This window comes from Pleurodeles waltl, chromosome 9, assembly GCF_031143425.1.
Source record: "Pleurodeles waltl isolate 20211129_DDA chromosome 9, aPleWal1.hap1.20221129, whole genome shotgun sequence".
In the NCBI taxonomy this organism is placed as follows: Eukaryota; Metazoa; Chordata; class Amphibia; order Caudata; family Salamandridae; genus Pleurodeles; species Pleurodeles waltl.
Window position 1 is genome coordinate 1,028,081,987 of NC_090448.1, and position 21,803 is coordinate 1,028,103,789.

The following is a 21,803-nucleotide window of genomic DNA, read 5'->3' on the forward strand; positions in this document are numbered from 1 at the left end:
AATCCAAGAACTGTGTGCCCAATTGGAGCCAGACCTGATGTGAGCTATGCGCCATCCCACAGGTATCCCCCCTCTAGTGCAGGTCCTGTCAGTGCTCCATTTCCTGGCCAGTGGTTCCTTTCAAATAACAGTGGCCATGGCATCAGGTATTTCACAGCCCATGTTCTCTAACGTGTTGTCCAGAATGTTATCTGCCCTGCTGAAACACATGTGCAGCTACATCGTTTTCCCCCAGGTGGAGGATTTGGCCACAGTGAAAGCTGACTTCTATGCCCTGGGACATATCCCCAACATCATTGGTGACATTGATGGTACACATGTGGCATTTGTCCCCCCAGCAGGAATGAACGGGTGTGCAGAAATCGTAAAAGCTACCATTCAACGAATGCGCAAATGGTGTGTTTGTCAGACCAGTACATCTCTCATGTGAATGCCAAGTATCCTGGCTCTGTGCATGACGCTTACATTTTGAGTAATAGCAGCATCCCTTATGTGAAGGAGCAACTCCAGAGGCACCGTGTGTGGCTAATAGGTGAGGCCCAGGTCCCAACACAGTATGAATAGGTGTCTGGGTATGAGATAGTCCCTAAAGGTTGCTGTATGTCTAACAGATATGCCCTGACATTTGCAGGTTACTTTGGTTATCCCAACCTCTCATGGCTACTGACCCCAGTGAGGAATGCCAGGACAAGGGCAGAGGAACGCTACAATGAGGCACATGGGTGAACAAGGAGGATTATTGAGCGGACTTTCGGCCTCCTGAAGGCCAGATTCCGGTTCCTCCATCTAACAGGTGGCTCCCTATACTACTCACCGAAGAAGGTGTGCCAGATCATCATGGCATGCTGTATGTTGCAGAACCTGACTTTGCAATGCCAGGTGCCTTTTCTGAAGGAGGATGGGCCTGTTGTTGGTCGTGTGGCAGCTGTGGAGCCTGTGGACAGTAAGGAAGAGGAGGAGGTGGAAGAAGATATTGACAGAAAAAACATCATCATGCAGTACTTCCAGTGAGACACAAGTAACAGACTGGCACTGCTCATCTCATTTTAGATTACTTTAGGACATTGTATAAGTCTGCCTTATTACCTCTGTGCATGGACCCTGACAGTTCACTATGGCTTTCCTTTTCACAGATCTGGGTACCACATTTTGCCTTCTGCTATGTTTACTGCTGCCCAACAACTGTCATACTTTGGTATGTGCAAATGAACATATACAATGCTATTTGTCACAGAGGTTGTAATAATACATTTGTGAAAGTACAGACTGACTCCAGATTGTTTTGTGATTCAAGGGTGTTTATTTAAGTACTAGTAAGTGGAGGGGGGTGTGCAATAGGCTGGGGTGATGGTGGAGGAATATCCATGGTAGAGACCAGTCTCTTTGTATCACAGGTGCATTGTCCAATGGGGCATAGGAATTGGAGCAATGTCAGTTCAAGGTGGTCAGGGTGACATAGTGGGACAGAAGGGTGACAATCAGGAGAGTCTTATTTCCTGGCGTGGGTCTTGGCAATGTCCTCTGTCTTGTGCCTGGATCGCAGGGAACGTTTTCGGGGTGGTTCTCCTTCTGCAGGGGGTGGGGTGTGGTGGCCTGTTGTTCCTGTGGCGGGACTGCCTGTCCACTAGCGCCGGCGGACGTGGAGGGCTGTTCATCATTCGGGCTGGTGTCAGTGGCCCGGTGATAAGCCACTGTCTCCCTCATGGTGTTTGCCATGTCTGCCAGCACCCCTGCAATGGTGACCAGGGTGGTGTTAATGGACTTCAAGTCCTCCCTGATCCGCAGGTACTGTTCCTCCTGCAGACGCTGGGTCACCTGAAACTTGCCCATTACCATGCCCATGGTCTCCTGGGAATGGTGGTATGCTCCCATGACGTTGGAGAGTGCCTGGTAGAGAGTGGGTTCCCTGGGCCTGTCCTCCTCCTGTCGCACAGCAGTCCTCTCAGCTTCCCTGTTGTCCTGTGCCTCTGTCCCCTGAACCGTGTGCCCACTGCCACTGACCCCAGGTCCCTGATCCTCCTCGGTTAGTGGGGTTGCCTGGGGTCCCTATAGTGGTGGACACACTGGTGATTGCCATGTCCTGGGGACATTGGCATGGGCCAGCTGGGTGGGTGCTGTGGTGGTGTTTCCTAAGGGGCGAGGTTCAATGGTGGTTTGGGACTGTGGCAGGGAACTGACTGTCCAAAGGTCCCTGATGGGCCGGGCTGGTCATCTTGATCCAGGCGTGCAGAGCTGCTGTCGCCACTGTGGGCCTCTTCTGTGGGGGGACTGGATATGGCTGGCACCTCCTGTCCGGTGACGTTGGGTAGGGGTCCTTTTTGAGTGTAAATACATAGCTATTGTATCTGTGTGTGTCATCTTGTGCAATGGGTGTGTTTCCCTCTACTTCTGTGCTTGCATTATCACCTTGGCCCTTGTGTGAGTGGCTGAGTCTCTCTACTGGACATGCTGTGGTGATGGGTGTCCATGCAGGTCTGTGATGGGTGTCCATGCATTGTTATCACATGCAGGGCTTGGTATTGGGATGTGTGGTTTGTGATAGTGGGGTATCTGTGAGGTGCTGGGGTGATGGGTTTGAGGGTAGGGGTAGACGTTTGTGATGGCATGCAGGTAGAGTGGGGGTGATATAATAGTAAAGCTATGACTTACCAGAGTCCAGTCCTCCTGCTACTCCTGCGAGGTCCTCAGGATGCATGATCGCCAAGACTTGCTCCTCCCATGTTTTCAGTTGTGGAGGAGGAGGTGGTGTCTGGATACCACGGAACGTACCTTCCCACGTAGGTCATTCCACCTCTTCCTGATGTCATCCTGTGTTCTTGGATGCTGTCCCACTGCGTTGTCCCTCTCTCCACCATAGCTCCATCTTCCTTGCAATGGAAATCTGCTGCACCTGTGATCCGAATAGCTGTGGCTCTACCCAGATGATTTCCTCCACCATTACCCTGAGCTCCTCCTCAGAAAACCTGGGGTGTCTTTGAGGTGCCATGATGTGGTGTGGGTGATGTGTGAGGAGATGGTTGATGTGATGTGTGGGGTGATGTGTTGGGGTGTATTCTTTGAGGTGCGTGGATGGTGTACGAGTGATGGTGTTGTGCGCCTCTGGATGTTGATGTTGTCGTAGCTTTTCTGTCTCTCTGCTTCTTCAACAAATGTCGTTGTAAGGGGTTGGGTACTGTGGGTGTGTGTTTTATATTTGTGTGAGTGTGTGGGTGTGGTGTGTGTATGTGTATCAGGTGTGTGAATTTTGAATTGTCCAATGTGGTTGTGGTTCGTAAATGTATGGGCGTATTCCTGTTGGCATAATGGTGTGGGTTTTGCTATCGCCAGTTTATCACTGACCTTTGGTGTGGCAGACTTGTGTGGGTGTCTGTATTGTGGAAGATTTCTAAGTGTAGGTCATAAGACCCGTAGAAGATTTTTGCCGCAGGTACAGTATGTTTGCAGCCGTCAGAACGGCGGTCAGTGGACTTTACTGCCAGGGTTGTAATGAGGGCCTTAGCCTACACAGGTAAAAAATTATGTAATCTCATAATCAAGTTTTAGCCACTATTCTTGATGAGGTAAGGGGATTAAAATCTTTTATGTGTGCCACCAATAAAAAGCTTCAACAATTTGAGGACCACTGCATTATTATGGAGGGTAAAATGGTTGAAATTGAAGAACATGTTAGTTCTCTGCAAGATGTGGCTACTAAGATTCCTTTCCTTGAACAGGAAACCCTAAAACTCATACTACATATGGAAGACCTTGGAAACAGGAATCAACACAATAACCATTGGATATATGGTCTGTCGGAAGGTCTTGAGGGTCCTCACCTACATTGATTCCTGAAGAGATTTTTCCCTAATCCTGGACTTCCTACTGCTCCTCCTATCAAAATCCAGTGAGCACATTGTCTAGGCTGGCCTCATCCTTATAAAACTAGAAGATTCATTATGCTATTTCTTGAATATAGAGACCGTCTAAGCATCCTGAAAGTTGCCACGAAAAAAAGACAACTTGTCTGGTCTGGCCACATTATATCAATTTCTCAAGACATTTCTACTGCAACAAATGCCAGATGAAAGGAGTTCCTTGGTTTAGGACCTCAAATTAAACAGCCAAATGTTTGATACATAATTATCCATCTCTGCACATGAAAAATTACATATGAAGTCACCACCCGATCTTTCATTAATCCTGTTAAAATAGAGGAGTTTCTTCAAACTATTACTTTTCATACTATAGACACCAGTATTTGGAAGTTTTGGCTTGCATTTGTTCTTTATCTTTCGTAGAATTTTTTGAACATATTGATTATTTCTTCATAATTATATTTATTCTCTCTTTGCTGTTGTTCTTCATATGGTGTTCCTCCTCAGTACATTTATTTTTAAAATTTGACTACTATCCTTGGTCTGACTCTTCATCTACTTCCCTATATCTTCTTTCTGTCTTATGGCCTGTTTCTCTTTTTCTTTTTATTATGTAAGTGCTTTTAGGTCAAACAATAGGATTATGTCACCTCAGTCATGTTTCATGTTGTTTTTCATATATTGTGCAATTTTGTTTCCCTTTCTGTTTTTGCAACTTGTCACATATGTTTGTGTACCCTGATCCTTGCACATCCAATGAGTTTAATATTGTTTTATGGACCATCCGTGGACTTGGACATCAGGTCAAAAGGAATTTTATTTTCTCATGTATCTAAAAAAGTGTCATTGCACCTCCTTGTAAATATGGAGCAGTGCTTAGCCCTACCTGAGCATCAGAAAAAGTGACTTTCCGGTGGTGCTAGGGGCTCTTCAATATGCCCTTAAAAGTTCTCTTGAATTAATATGGAAAGCAGATTTATCCCTATTGTTTGCTGGACATTTCTGGGACAGAATTTGGCTTAATATATATATAATACCTTCATAGCTGCCCACAGTACTGAGTCCCTTTTTTTGTTTACAATAGGGTGGTTATTTCCCTAGAATGTATTTCTAAATGTGACCCATCTGCTTCTTCATTATGTTGGTCATGCTCCATATTCAGCGACTCTTTAACACATTTTTTATATTATTGTCCTCATGTTAATAAGTTCTGGAACTCCATTTTGTCTACATTTTGAAAGATTTTCAAATGTAATATACTGTTAACTTTCCCAAACTTTTTTCTAGGTTCCTTAGCATCTAGCTTTGAGCATTTATCTACTAAACCTCTGCTGTTTGATCGATTGATTGAACTTGCTATTAAAGTAATACTTTCTTGTTAGAAAGATATCTCTAAACTATCTATGTTAACATGGTGGAACATGGTGTGTGATGAATATAGAATGCATACTGTTTCTGCGTTCATGATATCAGAAGATTAAATCATATTTACATTAGTTACCTTTCACTACTTTCCTTTACTCGCTTTCATCAGCACTTTAATCAACTCCTCTCTTCATCTCCGTTATTCATCTCTTTTCCCTTTCCCATTCCGTTCTGCTGCTCTTCTTAATCTCTTTTCCCCTCTTACAGCCCCGTTCTTGTTTTCAAAACAATCTTTCTCTTACATAAATATGTATCTTTATCATTGTAATACTTCATGTATGACTTTCTTTATAAATGTTATTTCTTCTGATATTGCTCTTTGAATTCTCACTAAAAATTATTTAACAAAACTATCTTTCATAATAAAAAGAGACATGAGAACAATGGATCACTGTCCCTTTTTAACTGCTAACTATAATGTAGGTGTAAATAATAAATTAATCACTCAATATGTTTTCTGGAATAATGCCCTCTTGACCTAGGATAGTTATGCATGTGTTAATGTATTTATCAGTCATGTATTTAATTGAAGGGAAACAATTGCAGCCTAGTAACTGAACTCATTTAACCCCATTGTTTCAAGGACATCATTTCATTTATGCTTTGTTCTGCAAAGCTGGAAACACGCTTACCCACAATGAATGGCATTTGCATGTTTTGTTTCTATAAATAGTTAATGATACTCAAAAACATACTCTAGAGCAAGGATTTGTGTTATGGTTCCTTTTCAGAAGCCACATAAGTATATAAAGGAAGAGGACTAATTATCCTCTGTAACGCCACCCCCTCATTTATATGTTTAATGTAATCAATTGATTGTGTTGTTTGTAATCCCTATGTATTATATAGTAGTCTGAATTGTAATAAAACCTAAAAGTAATTGACCTATGCCAGTCATTTTACATTTGATAGATCATATCAATAAGATGTCTTGTTACCAAATTAAGTGCATCCCTTTTTAATGCAATTGCTTTTATCCCTCACTTGCCAAACATCCACTTGAAACAGGCATTTTTGTTTTGGGTATTCAGGAATAATTTATCACGCTGAAGCAAAGTTATTCACAATATTCTTTTATTTTGGCACCCAAATTATCTTATACTTCCCTGTCCTTGGACAAATAGTGTCATTTTTCCCCAGTAATGGTTATAAATCACATGCAGTGTTCATTTTAGATTCAGAGTTGTCCTTTTAATTTGTGGCTGGATTAAGGTTTCACTGTTTGATCGAGGGCATGCCGTAATCAAGAATCAAGGACCTAGAATGTGGAACACCTTAAACAAGAATCCGGGAGCTGAACGCACTGAGAACCTATTCAGGAGACATGTACTGCTAACCAGTCCCAGGGCCTGTCGTCTGTGTAAAATCAGTATGTAAATTAGGCTAATTATATTTGTCAATATTAACCTACTTATGAGTCCCTAGTATATGGTAGGGCATGTAGGGTCAGGGACTCCAGGATAGGTAGTGCACCAATAGGTGCATTACTGAGGTGCCAAGTGTCAATTTAAAGGGAGACCTGCCTGGCTGGCTGCTTTTAAATTAAAGTTACATGCAAATTCGACTTTGAAATTAAAAGTATTTCAAAGTCTTAAACTATCCTATTGTTACATGTACGTAACCCCTAAAGTGTGCCCTATGTGCCCCTAGGGTTGGGTGCCATGTAACTATAAGCATGGTCCTTAGAAAAATAGTTTTGTATGCTCTGGTGAGGCACAACAGCCAAATTAGTTTTTCCCTCATTGTAGTGAATGCCCTCCATAGGCTAGAATTGGGAGACTTTATTTTAGTTTATAAAGTCCCATTAAGTGACAGATAACTCAGGTATGGTATCACATTAATTGTTATAGTAAATCCCACAACTTACAATTGTTGGATTTAATATAACTTGTTCAGGTAAAGAGTTTTAAACTTTACCCAAAAAGTTACCAACGTCAGCCCTGTAGTGCTTTGTTCTGATTGGCCAGCCTCTGGCAGCCTTGATGAGGTGTGAAGTAGCCTGGGCTAAACACAAAGAGATGTGCCCGGGGGAGGAGATTTTCCCTCAGCAGATGGAAAGGCAAGAAGGGGGAGGGCTGACAAACTGGTCTTCAAAGGCAGGGAAGGACATTTGGAGCAGCCCCACACCTCCCTCACATCTTGCAAACCCAGACAATTAGGTGCCCCCCTGATTAGATTAGGAGAGGGCAGGAGAAGTGTGTGTTTAAGATTTTTAGCCACACCAGTGGGTGGGCTCATCCAGATGAAACCTCCAAAAATCACTTTCAGCCATGATGGATTTTTGAGGAATGTTGTTCCCTGGGATTGATTTCTGCCACACTCCCCAGGACGTGGTTATCACAGGGGAAAGGACCCTTCACCTTATTGGAGAACCAGGACACCCCTGTTTTTTACCCAGAAGCAAGGATAAAACTGTCAGCCCTGGACCCACACCCCAGATCCCTACCAGAACCCAACAGGGAAAAACTACAGAAGAAGAAGGACTGCCCTGCTGGACCCCTGAACTGCACCTGGACACTGCACTCTGGAGGACTGCACCAGCTACACACTTAGGCTTCACCACAAGCAGGACTTTGCCTGGCTTCAACTGGTTCAAGGAGGGACTCCCTGTTTGCTACAGGTGGAAAATTGCTAACCAGAGTCCTCTGCACCAACTTCTGAAGAAACTGACCAGCTGACCACTGTTAAGTGGCCAAATTTGAGTTTGCGTCAGGTGTATTCTGGGAGTTGTAGTCTGCACCCTCAAGGAGCATCTCAGAGTTTCTGGAACCTTGGGTGAGTTGTGGACCTCAAGTGAACCGTAAAAGAATATCTGGAAGAAGATCCAGAAGTGTGAAGAAGTTTGGAGAACTTTGGGAAAAAAGCTCCATAAAGGGACCGACCCTCCACAGCAACTCTAGCTGGCTTGCCTCAACCACGACCCGGCCTGACTTGCAGGTTCGTCCCGGTGAAGAAAATCTCAGAAAAAGTGACTTAGGGGCATATTTATACTCTGTCTGTGCCAGTTTTGCATCATTTTTCTTTATTCAAATCCAGTGCAAATTTAACTCCATCTTTATATTTTGATGCTAAACTCGTCTAACGTCAAAATGTTGGAGTTCGAGTCATTTTAAAGATGCGTGAAACTGCCTTTAGTCAGTGAAATGCAAGGCAGGCATTCCCATCCAAAAAATGACTCACACACCCTAGCGCCATATTTTTTTCCAACAGGGCGAAAATGAGGCACGGGTTGGATGCGGACTCAAAAAATGATGCTAATCCCTATTTGCGTCAAAGTTTAATGCCTGGGTCAGGGCAGGCGTTCAAATGGGCAAACACACCACTACTTAAGGAAAACACACACAAGCAACATCATTGCTCAAGAAGGACAACATGGAGGTGCTATTGATGCAGCGTGCCAGATGACATAGAGCACAGGAACAACAGCAGCAGCCACCACCACCCCAATGTGGACCCCAAAGGCAATGCCGAAGGCAGGAGAGGGTCTTCAGGATCAGGACAACCCTCTAGGGCCTCAGGGAACAGGATATCATCCCAAGGTACAGACTCAACTGGCAAGCCATACAGCAGCTGCTGAGCCAAATTGAACCACAGATAACAGCCAGCCTGCAGACACCACACAATATACCACCGGTGACCAAGCAGCTAGCTGTCCTGCACATGTTGGCAAGTGGCACCTTCCAAACAACGGGCGCCCTGGTCGCTGGGGTGTAACAGCCCTCATTCTCTGGCTTCCTTCCAAGGTCCTATATGCCATCATCTCCCTCACACCCCGCCACATCAGCTTCCCCAACATACAGCAGAAGCAGCAGGGGACCAAACAGAGTTTTTACCAAATACATGTCTTCCCGCATGTGCTAGCACCCATGTCCGGACTGTACCACCAGAAAGCACACCCACTCCATAAATGTGCAGAACATAGTTGACCGCCATGGATTGTTTCCCAAAAACTTAGCCAAGCATCCTGGGAGTGCACATGATTCCTTCATCTTCCGCCACAGCACCATCAATCAGCACTTCCAGGATGGTCGATATGGCAATGGCCTTCTTGTCGGTAAGTCCATAAACCTAGCAATATACACATGCCACAGCAACCCTGTAGAACACACAATACATACACCACTACATTGACACATGGGCAGGAAGACACTGAGGTGTAAATCATGTAGTTATGTTGTGCACCCGGCCACAATGGGATACACACCTATAGACAAATGATGGCTGCCAATAACAATGGATGCTACTCTAGAACTACAAGGGACCACTGTCAAAGCACACAGTGACAATGAGATGGCCTGCCCTGTAAGTACAATTTGGAAGATGAACCATTTACTATTACATAAGGCCAAATAGTCAACCCCACACCCTCCCAAGCAATAAGTACTGTGGAAGGGGTGTGTAATGTGTGATGCTGCAAGTCAAACACCATGAGACACATAGCATGATGATGCTGATTTACAGGTAGGTGACATTGAAATACTGAGGCAGTCCCAACATCACACATCACTCCTTGGGTGACATTGCCAGGTAGCAATAAGTAAGAGGACTGTGCTATGAACACTTGTTGATGTGCCACTAATGCAAACTGCACACTGCACACTGCTGCACACACTGAAATAGCCAATTGTCCATAAAAATAACAGATGTACAGGGAGAGGGCCCTTCAAACACAGATACATCCAGCTCCACAAGGCAGTTAGCCAGGGTACCTGGAGCAAGTTTTGTAGTGTAGGTGCACGGGTGCACATGAGCCACTGGCAGAGGGAACCACAAAGGTCTACATAGAACCAAGTCACAAATGAGACAATTATGCATTGTCAATACTGAATACCTCTGTCCTCCTAACTTAGGGAGATGTGTTGGGCATAGTCACCAAGCCTAATCAAAGTGCCTCACTTCTCGATTTCATCAGCAATGACATATGTTGAAGTGGATGGGATGTCCAGGCCATGTAGTGCAAACATTTTTCTACCATATTGGAATCTATTGTGTGTGTGGAAGTATCCAGTGTCCCCTCCAGTCAAAGCACACTGAAACATGTTGCTCACTACACAACGCATGGTACATATATACTGACCAGCAGTTTGGAAACTAAACCATAGATATCAGGTCAATGAGCCAAACACAAGTTGTCAAGTCAAACAACCCAATGTAGAAAGGACCTCACAGAAGCCCAGGATCTCACACAATGCCACAAACACATCTGAGTCACAGACGACACAAGATTTCAACTGCCATTCCACATGACATTCCTGGTGCAACCACTAACAAAATACGTATTCCTATTTTCTTTTTCAGCTGATCAGGGTTACGGGATCCAGCCATGGATCATGACCCCATTCTGCAACCGAAGCAAAGCAGCAGAGCGTGCCTATAAGGAGGCACATTGGAGGACACGCACCATTGTGGAACGGACCTTTGGCATCCTAAAGTCCAGATTCAGGTGCCTGGATATCACAGGAGGCAGCCTCCTATATTCCCCAGTAATCATCTGCAAGATCATATTGACTTGTGCCATCCTGCACAACATTTGTGTTAGGAGGAACATCCCCCTATATGACCCTGAACAAAAACTGCCTGAGGAGGAGGAGGAGGGGGATGGTGCCAGGGAAAATGATGCGGAACATCCAAACATAGTTGAAGGAATGCGTCGCAGACAGCAGATTGTTCAAAACATTTTTCACCAATAGTCACTGGAAACACATTGTTAGCATATGTAATTAAACACTTCACTTTATCACACAATCCTGCTCTGGTTACTTATTTTTCCATCACATGTTCTCTAGGAATGTGAGTATTACCTCAGGGAGAATGTCACAAAGACAAATCTGACTACTTCTGATGCAACATCAAATGTGATGCGTGTGATTGTACAACAAACATCACAGACAGTTTTTTAAAGAAAACATCTTTTCAATTTCACATATGAAGCACGAAATCATAGGACCTCAGCATATGACACACATCCACGTTGCCAACATGGTCTACTGTAGCACATGACACACAACTATGACATCTCTAATCAAAGGTAAAAAAGCACCTCATACATGAGGCAGTTGATGTGAAATATCAGTGGTAACAGGATCGTTCCCTGACATTCGTAACTGTGACATTTGCTATATTTTCAAGGGGCTTGTGTAACAAGAGGTGCATCAATCCTGAAAATGGATAGCATGTGTGTCCCAGGTATGACAAGCAAAGCTCACAGCCCTGCGTTGTCCATCCCTGGTAATAAGTCCTGCCACTGCCATGCGATACGTTTCTGCCCTCCCGTATCTAGGGGGTGCTGTAAATGGACTATCTGTACCATGGGAATCATCATTAACATTCACCCAGACTTCCTTTCTGACTCTTGTTTGCTTCCCTTTTCCATATGGCATGCTATAGAAGAACTACATTAGCCTGCATGGACTTCAGATCCCATAATGCACTGCCTGATAGTCCGTAAGACCTGTAATCTTCTGCCCATAGCTTCCTATGGGAAAAGTCTGGTTGTCCCCTAATACTGGATTTTCTCCTCCAGGACTTGTGAGAGACTGAAGCTGCACACACCTGTAGCCTCCCTCGTGCAGCCCAGCCATGTGACTCTGTCCTGGCCTTGCTGCTGCCTGGAACTGCTTAGAAGCTGCCTTTCCCTGTAGCTCCTTGTCGTGCATTGGAGTACAATTCGTTTGTGTACCAGAGCCCTTGCTGGATTGTGTTACAGTCCTAATTATGCCTGAAACTGCTCTCTATTTACACAGTGCTGTTCCTGCTTGTTCAAATCGGACTCTGTTCCCTGTTTTTTAGCCTTGTTCATGTTTGTTTCTGCCAGAGCCTGCTTTCTGTTACCCAGACCTGTTCCAGTCTCTGCGTAAACCAGAGCCTGTTCCCTGTGCCTGCTTTTGCCTCCTAGTTGGTTCCCTTGCCCTCTGTTTCGTTTTGGGGTATTGTGTCTGATAAGTGTACTATCAGTCCTCAACTGTATAGAATTGTTTAACTTTGTATTTGTTCTGGCACCTGGTTTTCAGGAGTCTAACCCTGCCCCCATCCGTTGTTTAGTTTTCATGTAGTCATTAGTGCATAACAGTGACAGTGTGCACAATCCCAAAACAGAGTTTCCTAGTGGCATTTAGGAATGAGCGTTCCAATCCAATTATCGAGTCCCAGGCTGCCGATTGTATTTTTTCTTGGGCACAAATGCTGGCACTAAGCAATTGCAGTTACCATCCATTTCAAGTTTGTGCTAAACCATTTGCAAAAAGGGAGGGGTCCCCATGGGATCCCTTCCCCTTTGTGAATATATGGCCAAAAATGGATTCTGATCAGGAAGTTGTGTCACGGTCCACTGACTGCTTCCAAAAATATTTTTCTGTCATAAAATAGGTTTTTGAAATTGTTTCTGTTTACCCCTGCTGAAGTAAGGCTGCAATTAAACGAATATTTACATCCCTATTTGATAGCAGCACAGACATGGTGGTCTGCTGAGCCCAGCAGGCCAGCATCCCTGTGAGTGCCGCCATTCCCAAGGGGTTTGCAAAATGAGACCTACCTCATCATTATTCATGAGGTAGGTCATTTGCTACACAATTTTGAAAATGGCAAAAGTGTCATTGAGAGTGTTCTACCTCAGATAATCCAACTTGCTAATTGCTAGTTGCTACATCTTGCAATGTGTGACTCACAAACACTGATCTTGGTACATGTGGCCCAGAGTAACACATTTCAGGTGCAATGACAACTCCTGTGTCCATGCATTCTATCAATGATGATCACCTAAGACACTGTCAGCATGCCATATTTCACCGTTTTTGGACAGCTAAGTGGGCTATCCATGTTTAGCACTACATTGTCATCATTACACACACATGAAGCCTGCCATCATGTTGGCATAGGGGGCATATACGGCTTAGGGGCCACTGCCAATGGGACATTTGTTACCTACATACAACTATGCCATATCTGTTATGGACCACTGAATGCACAACAATCGCTTACAGAAAATGACCCACATGGCCATCACAAAGTTAATCATGGTCCCTTGATGCATAAGCCACAATACCTGAGTCACTTGTATTGCAGTGCACCAGGGTAGTGCTATTGCAATTGTCACCTAATTGCAAATCATAACATGGAGTACCATATGAAATGGATTAGCCATAAATCTTTGTAGTCAGGTTTAGCACCACATGATTGTTAGGTCCAGTGCATATGTGCATATGTGTGTCTATCACTCACTGGAGTGTCAGTGTCAATGCAAGTTTGCAGTGGTATGTCTGTTGGAGTGTCTACATGCAGGTTTGGCAGCTCACTCATATAAAATGTCACACACTGTGATATGCTGTTCACATGTTTGTATAGTGATCAGACACTGAGCATATATTTCCTTTCCATGTCTTACAGGTGGACCGGCCCCCTCCACCATCGGGGAAGTGGCTCAATTTGAGGACCCAGACGTATCCAGTAAGTGTGAAAATGTCTGTCCTGTGTAGTGATTGCACCTGTTGTGTGAGTGACTCTTGTGTGTTGCACTCATTGCAAGATATGATGAGCTGGCAAGTGATATGATATAGTACTTGACTGGATGTTGACATAGTGTTCCATGCAAGAGTTAGACATTCGCAGGCAGAGAGTCATATCTTTGGAGTCCTGTGCTGCGTATTAGGCAGCAGCATGTGAACAAGGTGATTAGTAGCCACATATAGGCCCACTTTTGATTTGAAAGTGCTCCAGTGTCAGAATATTGTCAGCAAGTCATACCCGCATTTACACAAGACAGTGATGCATCAGTTTTCCGCACAAAATTGTGTATCCCTGTGTTGTAATGTACATGTAGGACTGTATGGGTAACTGACCCCCAGCATATAGCCCCATATGTTGTACTCCATTTACATGAAACTTATGTGGTATGTTATAGGCATGCATGGAGGTCAAGGCCAGATGTGTGCTGGCGTCAATTTGGGTGAATTTGGAAATGTGATGGCAGATCAGGTGTTGATGGTTGAACACAAAGGTAAACATGACTGTAGATGTGATTGACCAATGGATACGTCACTCCTAGTTGGCAGCCTTCCTCACATGTGTTCCACTCACTAAATTCATGTACAGGTAGACATGGCTTCGTGGTTGTCATGACAGTTGTGATGATGTATTGCATGCCCATCCCCCCTGAGGCACAGGGGTAGGGGGAGAACATATATATATGTAGGTAGGTGTGATGGTCATAGTGTAGATGACAGACATCTAATTCAAGCATGCATGCCAAACAACACTGGCCCCTTATGATTAGCAACTGCATACCATCCTGCCAATTACATATACAAATCACTGGTCTTAGGTGCCTTGAATGTGATCCATATGATTGGGATTAGTTGGCCTGGCATATGTTAAGTACTTGCTGCATGTGCATTGTGACACATTGCACTACATAAATACACAGATCAGTTTATTTGGTACACACCTTGTTGTGCTTTGCTGTGCTGTTAAATACTTGATGGTTAGGCCGTGTTGCCATGTCATTCCGCAGGAACAATGTATCATCCGTACTGTGATTTGGACTGCATGCGCAATTTGAGGGAGAGTGTTAGATTATCATCTGTACATGCATCACACAATGATAATGGTTGCCTTTCTCATTTTTACAGCTGCCAACATGAATGCAGCAGAGATACGAGAGTTCTAGAGGTGGGCAGTGAGGTACAAGCACATCTTGGATATATAGTCTGAGTTCAGAATGATGACGAGACGCTATCATAGGGAGAAAGCCACAGGAGCATGGCGGGCTTTCAACCAAGGGGGACCGGCATTGGCCACAGCTGGTGTAGCCACCACCACGACTGCAGCCAGTGTCACAGTGGCCACCAGTACATTAACCCCACCTGCTGCACCCTCAACCTTGGGAGCAACAGCCACAACACCTGCTGCACCTTCAATTACAGCACCCCGACCATGGCACCTGTAGTAGCAACTAAGTCCGGGACACAGACCACCACAGCAGCTGTTTTGGACCGGGCGCAATAACACAGCTACAGAGGGACATGAGAAAACTCCTAAAGAAGATTGACACCCTCCAGAGGGACGTGAACAGTAATAGCTAGAGGCTAAAGTAAATTAAATAAACTGTGAAGAGGGAAAACCTCGGAACTCCTGCCTTACTTCACCCCTAATTCCGTCCTCTCCCTCCTCTTTCCTTATCCACTTTTTTAGTGGGTTTAGTGGGTTTAGTGCTAAGTTAGAGTGAGCTAGTAGTTTAGATAGGATAAGTAGGTTGGGCGAGGGGGTTGATAGTTTGAGGGTGGGTGGTTGGGGGCTTGGGGGTTAATGTTGGTGCTTTTGTGTATTCTAACAAAAATTAAAAAAAATACAAAGAAATATATATTTGTTTAGTATTAGTTAGTATCTGTTTATGTTAATATATGTTGTCCTACTTGTATCTCGTCATATAAGGGGGTTGGGGGGTACATGTTTAGAGTGTTTAGTTAAATGTGGTAAGTAAGTTTAGCATAGGGTAGTTAGAGCCAGTTGTGGGTAATGTATGGTTAGGATAGGTTAGGTTAGTATAGGTGTGTGACATAGTTTTAAGTTCTCGTTTCTTCTGAGTTATTAAAGTTTTAGGTACTCCTTTACAGCATGTGTCATATGCTTGGGGATCTGGGTCTTTAAATGAGTGTACAATACCAATTTTCTGTTGGCCTGTGTATTCCGTCCTGCATCCACATCCCATTCTTCACATCTTAATTCCCACTTCGACCTGAGCTGTCACATTGGCAGCTACAACAAAGCTAAATCCCTGATGCATCTGCCATCCATTGTACCCACCACTCAGGGTGATAATGGTTCCCATGTATTGGACAGGTAGGTGTGATTTTAAAGCTGTCATCGTTTGGGTCCTGTGTTTGAATCTTGGGCACAGTGGGACTTCTGCCTGCAGCCTGATGTTCATGTGAACACTGCTAAATTGAGTGGTGTCAATTTCTGATGAGGTCATGAATACAAAATTCACACCTAGGTAATTGTACTCCAAGCTTACGTTATTGGCCAAACACTCTTACACAGCTATTCCTGCTGTATGTTGTGGGTGTGCCATGCATGTTTTGAGGCAAATGTTACATATACAATGACTGTCTTGTAGGGGATGTGGCCAGCATTGAGTTCCACCTTGTAGATATCTAAGGCCTGAAATGTACTATTTTTACACTGCATTTGCCTAATTTTTTGATGCAACAGCAGCACAAACTTACAAATTACAATGATATTTTGTAAGTTTGTGCTGCTTTTACTTCAGAAGTGAGGCACTGGCAGCACAGAAGATTTAGAAGTCCAGGCCCTTGTGCGTAAATATATGCCCACATTATTTCTGCACTCTGGTATTGACACTCTGTGACCATTGACATGTTACATTCATCAAAAATCTCCTGCAAAGTAGATGTGTCACATTACACAGAGACAAAGTGGTTGTGTAGGTGCTGTTTATTTTAAAGTGTTGTAGTGCAATATTTACATAGTTCAGGTTTCTGAACCCATTGGGGTACAGCATTCTATTGTGATGCAACACAAGTGCAAGGTTGAGGGACATGTCATTGGACATGCTGAGATGAAGTGTCATTCAGTGCAGAGGAACATGAATTGCCAATTGGGTAGAGAGAGACAATTGCAGTCCTTAGTGGTAAGATTAACAGTGTGTGGGTGAAGAGTGCATTTCACCAACTGTAGCAACACTGGCATGTTGTCAAGCACAGGACAAATGAAAAACAGTGCCCATGTGACATGGGCTGGTGCTACCGGGTACTCCTACGGGTGAAGTTGATCTGTTCCACATCTTCATCCTCTCATGTTTATGTCATCTCCTCTGCCCTTGATGGTGGTGGTGGTGGGTTTGAGGGGGCAACACAAATTTCAGTGGTTGGAGAACCAGACTCCAAATTCTTGGTAGCTTCCTTCTTTGTAACTAGATATGGCATAACTGCAGCAAGGAGGAGCTGCTGATTATTCAGTTTGACAGCAACATCCCTGTTGTAGGCCGCCATGTCTGCCCTGAGGGAGTCAAGCATGTTGTCATGCATGCAGCTGCAAGATTGGGAGGACAGGTGTTGTTGCAACTCCCTCAAATCAGTGGTGAAGTCCCTCATACACTGTTGGACTCCTTGTAGTTGTGATTGGGTGACTTGTATGGCTGCTGACTGTTCTACGGATGTCATCATGCACTTGTGCATCTCCTCAAGGCTGGCTGTCATAGTTTGCATCCCCACCCACACCTTCTTGGCCAGCTCCCGCTGTACTCCCACAACTGTCCTCTCAAAAGTGGTCCCAGTGTCATCAGAGTCCTCAGTTGTGTTTGAGCTGGCAGGTCGTACAATTGGGGTGGTGGGTGGATCCTCTGGGATGGCTGCTACATGTGTTCTCCTCCTTACGGCTGGAGGTGGTGTCTGGAAGGTTCCCAGGACATCTTGCAGTGTTTCCTAGCAGATGGTTGTCAGCTGGTCATCCATGCTATCAGGGTAGTCCAGGACAGGCAGATCCATAGGAGAGCCATTGTCCTCTGCAATGAGATATTGTACAATTAGTGTGTTTGTTTTGTGCCAGTTGTAATGTGACGTCACTGACTTCCTATTGGTGGTACATTGTAATCTGGGTTCCATCCGTTCTTCCTGTCATTAATGTTTGCAGTCTCTCAGGCACATGCCCCACCTGCATGTCACATGCAGTGTGGAGAGTTGGAGGATTTGTCTGCGTCACATCTTCTAGGTGTGGTTTCTGTCCAAATTGTGGCTTGCCACCTTCTTGTCCTAATCAACCCTCCCTCTGCTACCATTAGCATGTTGAGGCCTTGCAATGCTTGTTGGTGTGCTGATGCCACATGCACCACACATAACAATTTGGCCCTGTCCCAGTCTATAATTTGTCACATACACCTATAGGTTGCTGAGACCTAGCACCATCCCATGTATTGTATTTCCATAGAACAATAGAGGTGTCACCATTGGTAGTTTCTCATGTTGATGTTTGCATATGTGTGCTACGTTGCATTGCACTGATGGGCCATGGCAGAGTTCCATTTCCTCTTATGACTGTTCGGGTGTGTTTGCCTAGCTACAACTTATGTCCTCCCCTCAATGCAGTTGTCTAAGCACTATAACACCTGAGATGTTGCGTGGTGGCATTGCAGCTATTGTGACACAGGCACAGGGGTAGACCCTGGAATGGGCAGCATGGGTATGTGTACTTCATAATGAATGTGACAATGCCTGATGTTTATTGAGTCTATGGACATGAGCATTTGACAGGATTTGTACTTGTGTAGGGATTGATGGAGACTGATCACGTAGTCATGCTGATCCCTCATTTTGAGTGTGTTTGTGCCATGGGCACCTAACTGCCATTTCCTAATTGACCAGCACACACAGCCCAGGTAGTAGTGGCAAGCGTTGTCAATTGTAAATTCTGCTTGAGACAATGGCCTGAGACTGGGCATTGTCATCTGCTTACATTCTGACAATGCCAGCTGTCCTGTGACAGCAGCCCAGTTTTACATTATTTCCTACCCTCCTGTTCTGCTTCAGCATTTCCAGCAGCCTTGGCATGGCAATGTACCCCATGCAAAGGTTGTTGGTGTTGTGCTGTGCCCCTGGATGCCTCTGCACAGCCCATGCACCCATGTTGTGTCCCTGTGCCCTTTCCACTGCCTGATTTTCAGGGCTGGCATGCATTGCGTAGTAGATATGTGCCTTCCCCTTCTTGCACTTGACATTTAGGCATTTTTGTCCCCCATGCAACTTACCCCGCATATATGTTGTTTTCTGGTAGTCTGCACTGTCCTTTCCTGCGATTCCTGTGATGATTTCCTCTGGGATGACGCTTGCAACTATCTCGTCCAGGTCCTCTTGCAGCGCTGGACTCCCACCTCCGGTCTGCAGTGCTGCCTTCCTGTTCCTGTTCTTTGCCATTTTTTCGTTTGTCCTGCGCTTCCAGTCAAGCCAGCATTTCTTACACTCGGTGACAGTTCTCCTGACCTCTGCCACACTGTTAATCTTGTCCACAATTTGTTGCAAAATTGCCTCTCTCCTTCCAATTGGCAGTTTTGAGGTGATGAATAATTGATGCTGATGCTCCATCAACTCTCTGACCAGGATTTCATGCTCCTCTGGGCTGAAGCGTCACTTCCTCTGCTTCTTGTTTCATCCCTGGGTCTTGTCTGTGTCCTTCTGGCTGTTTCCTGGTTGACTGAAGTCTCCCTGGGGTCTCTTCTGGCTTTTGAGATCCATTTTGGGGCTCCTTAGCGCTGTGTGCTGCATGTGCGTCACTTTTTGACGCTATTGCAGTGAAAAATGGCGCATTTCCGTTTTGCGATGTTTTTCCATGTCGCAAACCTGATTAGAGTAATTTGTCCTGGACTGGACCTAGGTGGAGGTTAGTGGCCTATTGCTAAGTGCAGGTACTTACCTGCCCTCACCAATAACCCATTTTCCAACAGGACAAATCAGATTTTCCCAAATAAATTTGAAATGTTTTTTGCAAAGGGCCTGGCTGTGGATTTTGGCCTCTAGCTCAGCTGGCACCTAGGAAAACCTAGCAAACCTGGACATTTCTGAAAACTAGACATCTAGGGGAACCCAGGATGGGGTAACTTGTGGTGCTCTCATCAGGTTCTGTTACCCAGAATCCTTAGCAAATCTCAAAATTTGGCCAAAAAAAACACTTTTTACCTCCATTTCCGTGCTGCAAAGTTCTGGAATCTGAGGGGAGCCACAAAGTTCCATCTACCCAGCAATCCCCCACGTCTCCCGATAAAAATTGTACTTCACTTGTGTGGGTAGGCCAAGTGCCTGTGAGAGGGAAGAGCCAAAAACATCAAAAATGAGGAGGAACCAAACAGTCCAAAAGGGCAGTTTGGAAAAAAAACTGACAAGTGGGGCAGATTTTTTATCGGTATAGATGTGACAATGCTGGGTGCTAGGAATTTTGTGGATTCCTACAGTTTCCGGAAGGTTCCATCAGAAAAATGTGGGGACAATGTGTGATTTCAAGCAAAGACGGAAGTTTGCTGGTCATTGTGAGTAAGAAAATGGTGCAGGGTGCATGTGAAGCACACCACCCTGGACTCAACCAGATATTTAGTTTTCAGCTGTGTCTAGCTCTAGTAGATTTTTCTACATGGCAGTGTCCCAAAGTCCAAAAAGTGCAGTACTCACCATTCCAAGAGGGGCGATTTTGAGAGTTAGACAAATGTAAAACCAAAACCCCAAATAATCAAATGTCCTCTTGCTTGCCATGTGATAAAATGTTTTAGTGTGCGGGGGAGAGCTGAAAGACTGTTACCCCCTTCAGTTGGGGTGGTGGCATAACAATGCCCATACTTGTTGGTAGCCACCACCCCACTATTTTTTTTTTGTAATTCCCTGGCATCTAGTAGGCTTTCTGCCCCCCCAGGGAGTGGATCAGGGGTATTTGCCCCATCTGCCCACTGGTGGGCAGAACAACTTTGTCTCCATCTATTAGGATGGGGGTATGGCCATGCATCCACCCTCATTTTTTTAAAAGAAAATCTTCTCTGGTTTCTGGTGGGCTATTTCCCCACCTTGGGGGCAGATGGGCCTTAGAAAAATAGGCCGATCTGACCTCAAGGGGGGCAGAAATGTCCAACAGTAATGTGCCCCCATGGGGGCGAACCTTGCCCAAGGGGCTGCCCCCCAAACAAAACACACACACACACACCAATCCCTGGAGCCTAAGTGGTTTCTGCTCCCCCCTGGGGGCAGAGCGGCCTAATAGAAATATGCTTAAATAAATTATTCCCCCCAGGGGAAGGAACTTTGCCTAAGGGGTCTCTCCCCTTGCGTGAAATTGGTGCAAAAATAAAATCCATGGTTTCTAGTGGTTTCTGCCCCCCTTGGGGGCAGATCGGCCTAATAAAAATAGGTCAGTCTGCCCCCAAGGAGGGTAGAAATGGCCTAAGACAACATTGCTCCCCAGAGGAGCGATCCTTGGCTAAGGGACCGCTCCCCATCTGTAAAAAAAAAAAATCCCTGGTGCCTAGTGGTTTCTGTCCCCCTTGGGGGCAGATCGGGCTCATTAAAATAGGCCGATCTGCCCAAAGAGGGGTAGAAATGGCCTAAATATTATTTGCCCCCCAGGGAGCGACCCTTGCCTAAGGGGTTGCTCACCATGTGTAAAAAAGTTTTTAAAAAAAGAAAAAAATTATTTCTGTTATCTAAAGGTTTCTGTCCCCCATGTTTGCAGATCGGCCTAATTACAATAGCCGATCTGTCCCTGGTGGGGGGTTGGAAATGCTCTTAAAATATTTTGCCTCCCTGCGGAGCAACCCTGTCCCAAGGGGTCACTCCCCTTATAATCATAAACAGAAATAAGCAAACTCCCTGGTGTCTAGTGGACATTTCTGCTGCCCGATGGGATAGAATGTAATGAGCCAGAGCAGATTATCTAAAACTGATGACCACACAATCCCCGCTAAAGCTCTTCCTCATGGGAGCTTTTTAACTCACCCTTCTTAAAAATAAAATATTGGTACAATCAGCCACATTGAAATTT